The following is a 14,888-nucleotide window of genomic DNA, read 5'->3' as shown; positions in this document are numbered from 1 at the left end:
TTTTCAGAATTTATCAAACCACCATTTTCTTTTGTGCATAAAGACTCTCAAACCCTGTTTTTTATGAATCATAAATCATTTTCTAACCCTAAAAATCGGATTATTTTTTTATTTACCAATTGGTGCTGAGACGGAGACGAATATGCATATATTTAGATGTCTTTCTTTCATTGATCTAATATTCTGAACCCGTTCTCTCGATATATTCTATTGAGTCTGTCGACAAAATTCTAATTAGAAGGTACACAGTATTTAATGGAATGACTTAAGATAAATGTACTGAAACCCCTATTGAATGAAAACTTGAAGAGAAAATCTGTTGGCCAGCATGTGGGAGGGTTTTCAGCGGTTGAAGTACGTTTATTCAGCGCGCACAAGGGAACCACGCCTGCAATGCCCATTATGCACCTTCATAAGGTAAGTCTAAATACCAACTACTGAGAAGTGCATAGGAAAGGCGTGCTTAATTTTTTTTGTAATTTTCTAAGTTGTAAATGGGGCCCTATCTGAGGAAGTGGGAACTCTAAACACTCACCTATATTGCTAACTCTAAATATGATCGTGTTACTAGATGTAGCATTAGGCATACTAGTAAAATGGTGCTATTAACTCAATATTGACAGATTATAAATAAATAATATATTGATAGCCTGTGACTCTCCTCGCTGTAACTAACTAGTGCAACAGTAGTTGCTTTGAAAATTGTATTTTTCCGGCAGTTGCATTTTGACAACTGTCGTATGCTTGTGCTTATCAGAATTCATCTCTCCCTCCTCCCCGAGCCAGTTGGGAGAGGGAGCGAGGCTCGCTCACAGAGCAGCCTTTCATAGCAGTAATCAACATAATGCATAAGCTATTACTTTGGACCAAATAATGGTTTTAGAACAATCTACAGGAACATTAGTCAAATCACTTCGGTATAAGTGCAAAGCAATGTCGTTGTCGTTCTTTTGCGCTTTATCATTCCAGCTCTATTTGGATACAACAAATGTAACCATAAAGGTGAAATAAAATAACAAATAAATAAAAATGCATATTGAAAAATTATTAGTTATGAGAGGAGCCTGAGAGATGAGGGGAGGGCCTTCTATTGCTCAGTTTGTAGGTTGAGCATGGTTGCCTGGCTACCCAGACTCCTTGCTCCGCCAAACGCTACATCACTCCCTTTGGATGTTAGTCTTCTTCGCAATAAGACTGGATCTGAGCATCTCCCCTACTCTTCACCGAAAGCGAACACATTTGGCGCCGTCTGATTGGTCCAGAAACCTATTGGTTGGGCCAGAGCCAGAACACATGTGGGTAAAACCAGAGAGGAAAAGGCGAAGCGAGTGGGTTTATACTCTTCCCAAAATCTCTCCAGGTTAAGCAGATCAATAATTATTAAGCAAGCGAAGAGTTTTTGTATGCGGGGCAATGAGAGAGAGTGTCAAATTTAGTTTAAAGTTTCATGTTTTTGTTGTTGTTGGTATACATCGTCCAACCAAATGCTTACTTGGAGGTCATTTTCTCAACAATGTAACAACAATAAGAAATAATAAAAGCTAAGAATACGAAAATAAAGTAAATTGCTCAGTAGAATAGATTACATATTTTAGCATACGTGTAATACTGGAAGGCACAATTTACAGTTCAATATTTACACGTGGGGAAGGGGGGAAATGTATAAACTGAGGTTTAGGGTCTGGTAAAAGCAGTTGTGATATGTGTGTAGCCTGAATGTATATGTGTGTATGTCTCTGTGTATGAGTGAGTGCATGTGTGCTAAGGTGTGGAGAATCAGAGCAGCTGGTCAGTCCTGTTCATTTTTTTTTTATTAGATAGAAACTGTCTCTGAGCCTGTTGGTATCAGACCTCATGCTCTGATACCGTCTGCCCGATGGTTAGGGAGAGAAGAGGTACCATAGATGTACAAGTAGATGTCCTGGATGGGTGGGAGCATGGTCCCTGTGATGTACTGGAGCGTCTTCACTGCCTGCTGGAGGGCCTTGCGGTCATAAACGGAGCAATTCCCATACCAGGCCGTGATGCAACCGGTCAGGACACTCTTGATGGTGCAGCCGAAGTATTTGGAGAGGACCCGGGGCGGCATTCCGATTTTTTTCAGCCACAAGGAAGTAGAGACGCTGTTGCGCCCTCTTGAGAAGAGTGGTGATGTTGTTGGTCCTTGACAAGTCCTCTGTGATGTGGAGGCTGAAGTCCTCTGGTGATGTGGAAGCTGAGGAACTCAAAACTCGTGACTCGATCTACTGCAGTCCCATTGATGTTGATCGGGCATGTTCCCTCCTCTGCTTCTTGAAGTCAACAATCAACTCCTTTGTTTTTCAGAATTTTAGTCAAGATAAAAATGAATAGCTATTTTTATACGCGAGGCTTATTTGATCTAATATAAGTTTTGTAATGCTTAGGTTGTTACGAGTGTACTGATATAAGTGTGATGCACGTGACATCCCGGCAACTTTGAGAAAAAACATTTTATATCAGAGTTGTCTCTGTTGATATTCGAGACGTCTATGCATATTCATGAGGCTAGCATAGCATCTCACTTCTCATTTAATACAGGCGTTTGACGTCAATACCCCTCATCGAATATTTTTAAAAAAGTATTCAAATAGAGAGATGTATCCATCAATCCAAAGAGAGGAATAGGCGGGAGCTTGACAGCCCGCCTGTCCGCTCTGTGGACAACGAATCCTATTGTTAGGGCAGAGACACAAGCGTCTTGTCACTTTATCTAGTATCTCTGGTAACACGCAGGTTTGAAAATGTGTACTTGGCTTTGATCCTCTGATTGGTTAGAGACGATTCAATCGCTGATGACTGTTTTGTACAACGCCCCTAATCACCACACACAACTTCAATAATGGCAGTCTCAAAAGACTGTTTGTAGCTAACGACAGAGCAGCAGAAGAATTTAGAAAAATTTAGTGTGAATCGTCAGGCTAAGCGCATGGTGCATGGTGCTTGCCACGCCAGGATAGTGGGTTCGATTCGTAGGAACACCCTTATGTAAAATGTATACGTTGCTTTGGATAAAAGCGTCTGCCAAGTGGCATATGTAATATACACTGAGTACACCAAACATTTAGAGCACAAAATGGCTACCCAGACTATTTGCATTGCCCCCTATCCCTTTTACACCGCTGCTACTCTCTGTTGTTATCATCTATGCATAGTCACTTTAATAACTACCTACATGTACATATTACCTCAACTAACCAGTGCCCCCGCACATTGACTCTGTACAGGTACCCCCCTGTGTATAGTCTCACTATTGCTATTTTACTGCTGCTATTTAATTACTTGTTACTTTTATTTCTTATTCTTATTCATATCTATATATATGTTAACTGTATTGTTGGTTAGGGGCTTGTAAAGTAAGCATTTCACCTGTTGTATTCGGCATATGTGACTAATACGATTTGATTTGACCTTCCTAATATTGAGTTCCACCACTCCCCTTTTCCTACAGAACAGCCTCACTTATTTCAAATCAAATCAATCAAATTGTATTTGTCACATACACATGGTTAGCAGATGTTAATGCAAGTGTAGCGAAATGCTTATTTCTCTCAAATGTTGTGCAGAAAGTTGTTTACATCCCTCTCTACATCTCCTTTGCCAAGATAATCCACCCACCTGACTGGTGCAGCATATCAAGAAGCTGATTAAACAGCATGGTCATTACACAGGTGCACCTTGTGCTGGGGACAATAAAAGGCCACTATAAAATGTTTAGTTTTGTCACACAATGCCACAGATGTCTCAAGTTTTGAGTGAGCGTGCAATTGGCATGCTGACTGCAGGAATGTCCCCCAGAGCTGTTACCAGATAATTGAATGTTAATTTCTCTACCATAGCCGCCTCAAATGTCATTTTAGAGAATTTGGCCAGATTATCTGAGACCAGTCACCCGGACAGTTGATGAAGTTGAGGAGTATTGCTATCTGTAATAAAACCCTTTTGTGTGGATAAACTCATTCCGCTTGGCTGGGCCTGCCCCCCCTAGTGGATCAGCCTATGCCCTCCTAGGCGCTGTCATGGGTCCAGAGATTAGGGTCTAATGAATTTATTTAATTGACTGATTTCCTTATATGAACTGTAACTCAGTAAAATCGTTGAAATTATTGCATGTTGCGTTTATATTTTTGTTCAGTATAGATGTTTGCAAAATACCACCCTGCACGTTTTTACTGCAGATTAGGAACAGTTTAGGAGGTGTGTGTCTGTGTTATTTATTTATTTAGACCACGTAGAACCTCTACATGACTGACTAAAATACAGTACATTATGGTTTAGAAACTCTGTGACAGACTAACATGAGATAGATGCTTACTTGCACCCGAAAATAATGTTTTTTTTCTTATCACGGATAATTACAAAAAATACTCGGATCATAATCGTATCCAGAAAATTGCCCGTATCCGTTACAATACTCATTTTGTCCACACCCCTACCTACTACCATACCTGTTCAAAGGCACTTACAATTGCCTTTGTCATTAAAACTTGTTTTTCAACCACTCCACAAATTTCTTGTTAACGAACTACAGTTTTGGCAAGTCGGTTAGGATATCTATATTGTGCATGACACATGTAATTTTTCCAACAATTGTTTACAGACAGATTATTTCACTTATAATTCACTGTATCACAATTCCAGTGGGTCAGACGTTTACATACAAGTTGACTGTGCCTTTAAACAGCTTGGAAAATTCCAGAAAATTGTGTCAGGGCGTTATAATCTTCTCATAGACTAATTTACATAATTTGAGTCAATTGGAGGTGTACCTGTGGATGTATTTCAAGGCCTACCTTCAAACTCAGTGCCTCTTTGCTTGACATCATGGGAAAATCAAAAGAAATCAGCCAAGACCTCAGAAAAACAATTGTAGACCTCACAAGTCTGGTTCAACCTTGGGAGCAAGTTCCAAACACCTGAAGGTACCATGTTCATCTGTACAAACAATAGTACACAAGTATGAACACCATGGAACCACGCAGCCATCATACCGCTCAGGAAGGAAATGTGTTCTGTCTCATAGAGATTAACGTACTTTGGTGTGAAAAGTGCAAATCAATCCCAGAACAACAGCAAAGGACCTTGTGAAGATGCTGGAGGAAACAGCTACTAAAGTATCTATATCCACAGTAAAACAAGTTCTATATCGACGTAACCTGAACGGCTACTCAGCAAGGAAGAAGCCAGTGCTCCAAAACCGACATAAAAAAGCCAGACTACGTTTTGCAACTGCACACGGGGACAAAGATCATACTTTTTGGAGAAATGTTCTCTGGTCTGATGAAACAAAAATAGAACTGTTTGGCCATCGTTATGTTTAGAGGAAAACGGGGAGGCTTGTAAGCCAAAGAACACAATCCCAACCGTGAAGCACGGGGGTGGCAGCATGATGTTGTGGGGGTGCTTTGCTGCAGGAGGGACTGTGGTACTTCGCAAAATAGATGGCATCATGAGGGAGGAAAATTACGTGGATATATTGAAGCAACATCTCAAGACATCAGTCAGGAAGTTAAAGCTTGGTTGCAAATGGGTCTTCCAAATGGACAATGACCCCAAGCATACTCCCAAAGTTGTGGCAAAATTGCGTAAGGACAAAAAAGTCACACTTTTGGAGTGGCCATCATAAAGCCCTGACCTCAATCCTATAGAAAATGTGTGGGCAGAACTGAAAAAGCGTGTGCGAGCAAGGAGGCCTACAAACCCAACTCCGTTACACCAGCTCAGGAGGAATGGGCCAAAATTCACCCAATTTATTGTGGGAAGCTTCGTGGAAGGCTACTCGAAACAAGATTTGACTCAAGTTAAACAATTTAAAGGCAATACTACCAAATACTAACTGAGTGTATGTAAACCTCTGACCCACTGGGAATGTGATGAAAGAAATAACATCTGAAATAAATAATTCTCTCTACTATTATTCTGACATTTCACATTCTTAAAATAAAGTGGTGATCCTAACTGACCTAAGAGAGGACATTTTTACTAGGATTAAATGTAAGGAATTGTGAAAAACTGAGTTTAAATGTATTTGACTAAGGTGTATGTAAACTTCCGACTTCAGCTGTACATTATTTGTCTTGCCTATTCACTCTCTGAATGGCACTGTCTCTTTCCTATCATCTACTTTGACTGAAGTAGATTTAACAAGTGACATCAATAAGGGATCATAGCTTTCACATGGTCAGTCTATGTTATGGAAAGAGCATGTTTTGTATTCTCAGGACCCCTCACGCTCTCTCCCTCAGGCCTCAGGTAATAGCACAGCTCTCGTCAGACACAATAACAACATGTACAGCAGCTACAGTGCATGCAGAGAGGATGGAACAGTTTATTACGTTTAAGTCAGTGCAACTGCAGTGTCCTGTTGACTTTTGCGAGTGATTCAGGTGACACAGTGAAAGACATTTGGGGAAAAAGGAAATAAAGAAAGCAAGGGAGTACACTATAAACTCCAAGGCATTTTTTACAAAAACACCTGTAGTAACTTCAACTCAAAGTCAATGAAAAGTCATTATTACTTAAAATGTTTGTGGTATGGACTCAAAACTAAATGAGTAGTCCCACCAACTACATTTAAAAAATATATGATATATTAACTTTTTTCCCAACACGCTCTACTGCAGGTTGATAAAAAAAATAAAAATAAGACCACAGTAAAGTAAATGACTGAATTCAACAAGTATCTCTCAATCACTAACAAATACAGTCATGGGTGGTAAACTTTACAATTCAATCCAAAAGGCAAGGCACACTGGGAAGTTATTGGGGGCGGGGCTAAGCGTTACATTTAAGTATACCTTATTTCCGGAATCCTTAGGACGTCTTATATACACAATCTACGCGACGGCCCTACCCCCTCCCAGAAAGGATATACAACTCTCGCATTTAAATTGGTTCACAGCAATTGCTTTGTTGTGCACCACCAAAGATTTTACAGCACAGGTAGCTAATTTCAACCAGAAAGTGTATTTTGCTAGGTCAATTCACAGCATGGCTTGATTTGTTGTTGGGCCAAGCGTACAGTACACGTGCCACACTCATTACATAAATTTTACCCGTGGCTTAGCTAGCTGTTGTCAACATTTCAATTGTGAGTCTTTCAGTTTCAACTGCAGTGTTGTCATTTCGAGCTCGCGAGGGACGAGGGTAAACTAGTTTAGAAAAGTAACAGTGGGTCGATCTCTGCTAAGTAGACAACAGAGCCAGAGATGGCTATCGCCCACGTCGCTACAGAGTATGTGTTCAGCGATTTCCTCCTGAAGGAGCCGGGTCAGGCAAGGTACCGCGCCGTGCGCACTGAGCTAGCCATGGACAAGATGGTGACGTGCGTGGCGGTGGGACTCCCTCTCCTCCTTATCTCTCTAGCCTTCGCCCAGGAGGTCTCTGTGGGTGAGTAAGGTCACGGGTGTGGGGGAAGCTACTTGTGTGTATTATTTAATCACTAAATTATGATGGTATCACTTAGTGATTATTCAGTGTGTGTGTTTTCTGTCTGTCTCCCAGGTGTTCAGATCAGCTGTTTCCCTCCAGCTAACTTTTCCTGGCGTCAGGCCATGTATGTAGACTCCTACTGCTGGGCAGCCCTACACACTCACACACTACCCTTATGGCTACACAAGGTAACACACACACACACACACAGCCATACACTTATGGCTACACAAGGACACACATAGGGAACTATAGGGAACTAACACACCGTTCTCTTCTCCTTCCTCTCGCCCTTTGTCCACCCTCCTTTCTCTCTCCCTTCCCCCGCTCTCTCAGTTCTTCCCCTATATCCTGCTGCTGGTAGCAGTAATTATGTATAGTCCAGCGGTGTTCTGGCGTTTCTCTGCCTCTCCTCTGCTTCAGTCAGACCTCAGCTTCATCATAGAAGAGCTCGACCGCTGCTACAACCGTGCTGTCACTCTGGCTAAACGCATGGCCACTGCTGGGGAACACACAGACAGGTAGGCTAACTAGGTTGTATTCATTAGGCACCGAACAGAAGAAACGGACTGAATGGCTGGAATGAAATTAATGGAACGTAGTCAAACACATGGAGAACGTTTGAAGTGTTTGATACTGTTCCATTCATCCATTCCAATGGGTCTGTCCTCCACCTAACTCTCTCTGTCTCTCTCTTCAGTGGTGCGTCCGACCCTACTGAGGGGTGTTTCATGTACCCGGTGGTGGAGCAGTATCTGCTGACCAAGAGGAGGAGTGTCGTGGTGTTGTGGCGCTACCTGCTGTGTCGAGGCCTCAACCTGCTCACCTTGCTTCTGGCCTGTGTCTACCTGGGCTACTACCTCCGCCTCGCCTCCCTCACTGACCAGGTAACTCACCCTGACCCTAACTTATTGATCTTGTGCTGTGAGTTATCTGGCTAACTTATTGGTTCTACATTGTGATCCTGCCCACAGTTCGGCTGTTCCCTGCGCACCGGACTCCTGGCCAATGACACCTCAATCCCCGACCAATTACAGTGCAAGCTGGTCGCCGTGGGAGTATTCACTTTGCTAAGGTTTTTACACCGCCTTTTTATCTTTTAGTCAGTCATTTTTGTTTTTCCCTTTTTAAATAAGGTTTACTGGATTGTGATTTCAGCTTTGTTAACCTGCTGGTGTACGCCATGCTGGTTCCCGTGGTGATATACTCCGCTCTGCGCCCCTTCTTTCAATCACACACCCATTTCCTGAAGTCCTACCAATCACTGCCCACCATCAGTGTTCTGCCCCTCCCGCAGGGCCAATGGGATGACCTGACGCTTTACTTCCTCTTCCTGGAAGAAAACCTCAGCGAGCTCAAGTCCTACAAGTACATGAAGGTGTGTGTATAGTGCTGTGTTGTAGGTGGTGGAGTTAAGTTTTTATTGTTACATGCACAAGTACAGTGAAATGCCTATCTTGCTTGATCTTTCCCAACAATGCAATAATGAATATCAGTAGTACTATAGCAAAAACTATAACAAAAACACACTAGAAATAAGAAGAACATAAGTAAGTTAGCTCAGTTCCATGGTCAGTGCCAACACCATATTTACAATGTTTAGGGATACTAGTGTGGCAGGGGTCGATATGTATAGGGGTAAGGTGACTAGGCATCAGGATAAACAGAGTAGGAGCAGTGCATATGATTGTTAATGTGAGTGCGTGTAGAGTCAGTAAGAATGTGTGTGTGAGAGAGCAAATTATGTCTTGGGAGTGTGTAGGGTGCATAGAGTTAGTGCAAAAATAGTCTGTAGCCATTTTGTTAGTTACTTAGCAGTGTTATGGCCTTGGGATAAGGAGGAGCCTGTTGGTGTCAGACTGGTTGCTCCAGTACTGCTGCGTGGAAGCAGAGAGAACAGTCTATGACATTGCGTGGCTGGAGACTTTAACAATTTTCCAGGCCTTCCTTTCACACCGCCTGATAGAGGTCCTGGATGGCAGGGAGCTTGGCCCCAGTGCAGTTGCCATACCAAGCAGTGTTGCAGCCAGTCAATATGCTCTCAATGGTACCGCTGTGTAACTTTAGGGGGATTTGAAGGCCCTGCCAAAGCTGTTTCTCTATGTGTAACTGTATAGCTCTGTGTTGTAGGTGTTGGAGTTGTTGAGGAGGAGGGGGGTGTGTGAGGGGGAGGACTTTGACGCCATGGGACTGCTTCAGATGCTATGTCTGGTGAAGACTGATGTCACGGACGGAAAGAGGAGGACCGCAGCTACCTTCAATGCTAGTGACAAAACGACCAATGCAAATGCTAGCCTTGATGCTAAAGCTAATGATAACCCTATTGCTAATGCTAACCCTGCTGCTGGGGAGGCTAGTAGCAAGGCCCCAACCCCAGCCCAGCGTCCCCAGACTCATGCCAAAGCCAGACCAGTGCCACTGAAATGACAGGTGAGTCTGAAAGGATGAGGATGGGGAGAGGAAGCAGAATTGGAATGATGGGAAATTAAATTGCAAACTGAAATTCATAATGTTCTGTTTCCCGCCAGAATTCTCTGCTTTGTTGCCAGGCAACAGTGCAATGACAGGCGGAAGGCGGAGTGACGAGGGGGCGGTCCGACAGCGAATTATCTGATCGTTGCCATGAAGGAACAGCCCCAGTGGGTTGTGGGACACTAGAAACCAGAGGTTCTAGTACCCAGAGATCCAACAATCCTTTATCTAAATGACTCAGACTAAGGTGAACCAGAGATGTCTTGATGTCAATGGGACAGAGTTGTATTCAAATCAATCTTTATTTTCCACATGTGCCGAATACAACAAGTGTAGACTCTATCATGAAATGCTTACTTACAGTTGAAGTCGTAAGTTTACATAAACCTTAGTCAAATACATTTAAACTCAGTTTTTCACAATTCCTGACATTTAATCCTAGTAAACATTCCCTGTCATGTGTCAGTTTGAATCACCACTTTATTTTAAGAATGTGTAATGTCAGAATAATAGTAGAGAATGATTTCAGCTTTTATTTCTTTCATCACATTCCCAGTGGGTCAGAAGTTTACATCCACTCAATTGGTATTTGGTGGCATTGCCTTTTAAATTGTGTATTTGGGTCAAACGTTTCGGGTAGCCTTCCACTAGCTTCGCACAATAAGTTGGGTGAATTTTGGCCCAGTCGTCCTGACAGAGCTGGTGTAACGGAGTCCGGTTTGTAGGCCTCCTTGCTCGCACACATTTTTTTCAGTTCTGCCTACACATTTTCTATAGGACTGAGGTCAGGGCTTTGTGATGGCCACTCCAATACCTTGACTTTGTTGTCCTTAAACCATTTTGATGCCATCTATTTTGTATAGTGCATCAGTCCTTCCTGCAGCAAAGTACCCCCACAACATGGTGCTGCCACCAACGTGCTCCAAACATAACTATGGTCATTATGGCCAAACAGTTATATTTTTGTTTCATCAGACCAGAGGACATTTCTCCAGAAAGTAGTCTGGCTTTACGGTGGTTTTGGAGCAGTGGCTTCTTCCTTGCTAAGCGGCTTTTCAGGTTGTCGATTTATAGGACTCGTTATACTGTGGATAATGATACTTTTGTACCCGTTTCCTCCAGCATCTTCACAAGGTCCTTTGCTGTTGTTCTGGGATTGATTTGCACTCTTCACACCAAAGTATGTTCATCTCTAGGAGAATCCTTCATGAGCGGTATGATGGCTGCCTGGTCCTATGGTGTTTAAACTTGCGTACTATTGTTTGTACAGATGAACGTGGTACCTTCATGCTTCCAAGGATGAACCATACTTGTGGAGGTCTACAATTGTTTTTCCGAGGTCTTGGCTTATTTCTTTAGATTTCCCCATGATGTCAAGCAGAGAGGCACTGAGTTTGAAGGTAGGCCTTGAAATACATCCACAGGTACAACTCCAATTGACTCAAATGATGTCAATTAGCCTATCGGAAACTTCTAAAGCCATGACATACATTTCTGGAATTTTCCAAGCTGTTTAAAGGCACAGTCAATTTAGTGTGTGTAAACTTCTGACCCACTGGAATTGTGATACAGTAAAATAATGTCTGTTAACAGTTGTTTAAAAATTACTTGTGTCATGCACAAGGTAGATGTCCTAACCGACTTGCCAAAATTATAGTTTGTTAATTAACAAGACATTTGTGGAGTGGTAGAAAAACTAGTTTTTTTATGACTTCAACCTAAGTGTATGTAAACGTCTGACTTCAACTGTACAAGCCCTCAACCAACAGTGCAGTTCAAGGAGAAGAAAATATTTACCAAGTAGGCTAAAATAAAAAGTAACACAATAATGAGGCTATATACAGGGGGCACCAGTACTGAGTCAGTGTGCATGGGTACAGGCTAGTTTAGGTATTCTGTACATGTAGGTGGGGGTGAAGTGACTATGCATAGGTAACAAACAAACAGCAAGTTGGGGGGTCAATGTAAATTGTCTGGTGGCGATTTTTATAAATTGTCCAGCAGTCTAATGGCTTGGGGTAGAAGCTGTTGGGGAGCCTTTTGGTCCTAGATTTGGCGCTCCGGTTCTGCTTTCCATGTGGTAGCAGAGAAAACTGTCTATGACTTGGGTGTAATGCCAATGGGACAGCGTTGTATTAACTAATGGCAAGTGGTACTAGCCAAAAATTCCAGGAAGTTTCTTTAACGAGATCAGGGATTTGAACTGGACAAGCCGTTTCTGGGTATCTTCTTATACTGAAAGCCATACTGCCCAAGGTGTGTGTGGTGGCGGCATACTGTCCCACAGAAGGGTCTTTCTATAAACTAGAGTACCACTGAGGATTTCTTACACTGGACAACTTGTAACAGCTGTTGATAAGTCAATGATGTTGATTTACAGCCGGGTCACCTTTACATTTAACAGAGAAAGCCTTAAAGTAATGAGTTAATGTTTCTGTGCCTGGGATTGTACACTGTCTACTGTGTGAAATTGTGTTGGATGGATTATTGCGCAACACCCAAGTTAGTGGCTATGTAATACTATCTGGTAATGAAACATGTAAAATACAGTTTGTTTACCATGTTACACATACAATTTTACGCAATACAAGGAGCTTGAAGTAGCCTACTTTCTCATTATAAAAACGGCGACGGTAAGATTAATGCTACCCCTATTCTTGGATTTATGTGTCCCTGGGTCGGCCACATAGGCTACAGTAAAATCACCATGCATGCATCCAATCTATTTAGTAAGGCAATTTCCACATTATTTTCACATTTTTTAATGTAGTGATATTCAAAATATTGATGGCTTGGCAAGGCCTAAATAATGCATTATTCTTAGTGGCAATGAGCTACTTTTTTGCATGCTTTTGGGGGGGAGGGGTTATATATTAGGCCGTATATGTACAATTGTATAAATTATAAGGTTGTATACCATGGAGGTCCTTGACAATTACAATGAAATGCTTGGAAAAAGTACCTGAAAGTCATTGAGTTTGACTTGCCAATGTCTTTATTTACCCTGATTTAAAGGATGTATAGTCCTAGGCCTATGCTGTTTAGGTGGAGTTAGGGGCCAATTTGCATACAGTTGAAGTCAGAAGATTACATACACCTTAGCCAATTACATTTAAACTGTTTTTCACAATTCCTGATATTAAATCTCAGTAAAAATTCACTATCTTAGGTCAGTTAGGATCACCACTTTATTTTAAGAATGTGAAATGTCAGAATAATAGTAGAGCGAATGATTTATTTCAGCTTTTATTTCTTTCATCACATTCCCAGTGGGTCAGAAGTTTAACATATACTCAATTAGTATTTGGTAGCATTGCCATTAAATTGTTTAACTTGGGTCAAATATTTTGGGTAGCCTTCCACAAGCTTCGCACAATAAGTTGGGTGAATTTTGGCCCATTCCTCCTGGCAGAGCTGGTGTAACTGAGTCAGGTTTGTAGGCCTCCTTGCTCGCATACACCTTTTCAGTTCTGCCCACTAATTTTCTATAGGATTGAGGTCAGGGCTTTTTGATGGCCACTCCAATACCTTGACTTGGGTGTCCTTAAGCTAGGATGGTGTTCTTCGGCTTGCAAGCCTCCCCCTTTTCCTCCAAACAGAAGTATGTTCATTATGGCAAAACAGTTCTATTTTTCTTTCATCAGACCAGAGAACATTTCTCCAGAAAGTAGTCTGGCTTTACGGTGGTTTTGGAGCAGTGGCTTCTTCCTTGCTGAGCGGCCTTTCAGGTTGTCGATTTATAGGACTCGTTATACTGTGGATAAAGATACTTTTGTACCCGTTTCCTCCAGCATCTTCACAAGGTCCTTTGCTGTTGTTCTGGGATTGATTTGCACTCTTCACACCAAAGTACGTTCATCTCTAGGAGACAGAACGCATCTCCTTCCTGAGCGGTATGACGGCTGCGTGGTTCCATGGTGTTTATACTCTCATACTATTGTTTGCACAGATGAATGTGGTACCTTCAGCCGATAGTTAATTGCTCTCAAGGATGAGCCAGACTTGTGGAGCAAAACATTTTTTTTTCTGAGGTCTTGGCTGATTTCTTGATTTTCCCATGATGTCAAGCAAAGAGGCACTGAGTTTGATGGTAGGCCTTGAAATACATCCACAAGTATACCTCTAATTGACTCAAATTATGTCAATTAGCCTAGCCAAGCTGTTTAAAGGTAGTCAACATAGTGTATGTAAACTTCTGACCCACTGGAATTGTGATTATTTCGCTGTGTCTATAAACAATTGTTGGAAAACGTCCTGTGTCATGGAATTGTGATACAGTGAATTATAAGTGACTTGTGTCATGCACAAAGTAGATGTCCTGACTGATTTGCCAAAACTATAGTTTGTTAACAAGAAATGTGTGGAGTGGTTGAAAAATGAGTTTTAATGACTCAACCTACGTGTATGTAAACTTCTGACTTCAACTGTATATCCACTTTTATTACTCTAAATACACGTGGAACTGCTTGAAAATCATGCATGTCACACATTGGCCCCATTTATTAATTGAAAGACCCAGAACTGTTATTTTTACATGTGGTGCATGCAGAATCGAAAAGTCCTTTTTAGTCCAGAAATATGCTTTCTGGGCCCGGAAGCCAGCTTGTGGTACATATGTTTTTGTGGATAAACAGAAAATATATATATATTTTTATTATCAAATACTTTTGCAGCATCATTGTTTCCCCTTTCGACAGTGTACACATTGGCTGACATTAGTGACGTAACAGGAGGAATGGGAACCTAAAGGCAGTATAATAGCCTTTTGGGGGAACGGGAGTGACTCACACACAACTTAAAAGTCAACGTAGAAATGCATTTTATAAATAAAGTAAATGGTTATTGGATGAACTCGGTGGGACAAACAGCCATTGCTTCAAACGTTGTTACAATTAACCTTAACCAGTCCACATTTTGTCATCGCCACGTTCAGCAGGAGACAACGTTGTCTTACGTTCATATAGAAA

The 14,888-nt window shown here is 41.8% G+C and overlaps 1 pseudogene; it reads left to right on the top strand.

Moving 5' to 3' along the window:
• Positions 1-6,821: 6,821 nt before the first annotated feature.
• Positions 6,822-14,583, top strand: LOC115118312 (pannexin-1-like; annotated as a pseudogene).
• Positions 14,584-14,888: the final 305 nt, after the last annotated feature.

The sequence above is a fragment of the Oncorhynchus nerka genome, linkage group LG14, assembly GCF_034236695.1.
Source record: "Oncorhynchus nerka isolate Pitt River linkage group LG14, Oner_Uvic_2.0, whole genome shotgun sequence".
In the NCBI taxonomy this organism is placed as follows: Eukaryota; Metazoa; Chordata; class Actinopteri; order Salmoniformes; family Salmonidae; genus Oncorhynchus; species Oncorhynchus nerka.
This window is presented reverse-complemented; position numbering and strand designations above follow the sequence as displayed.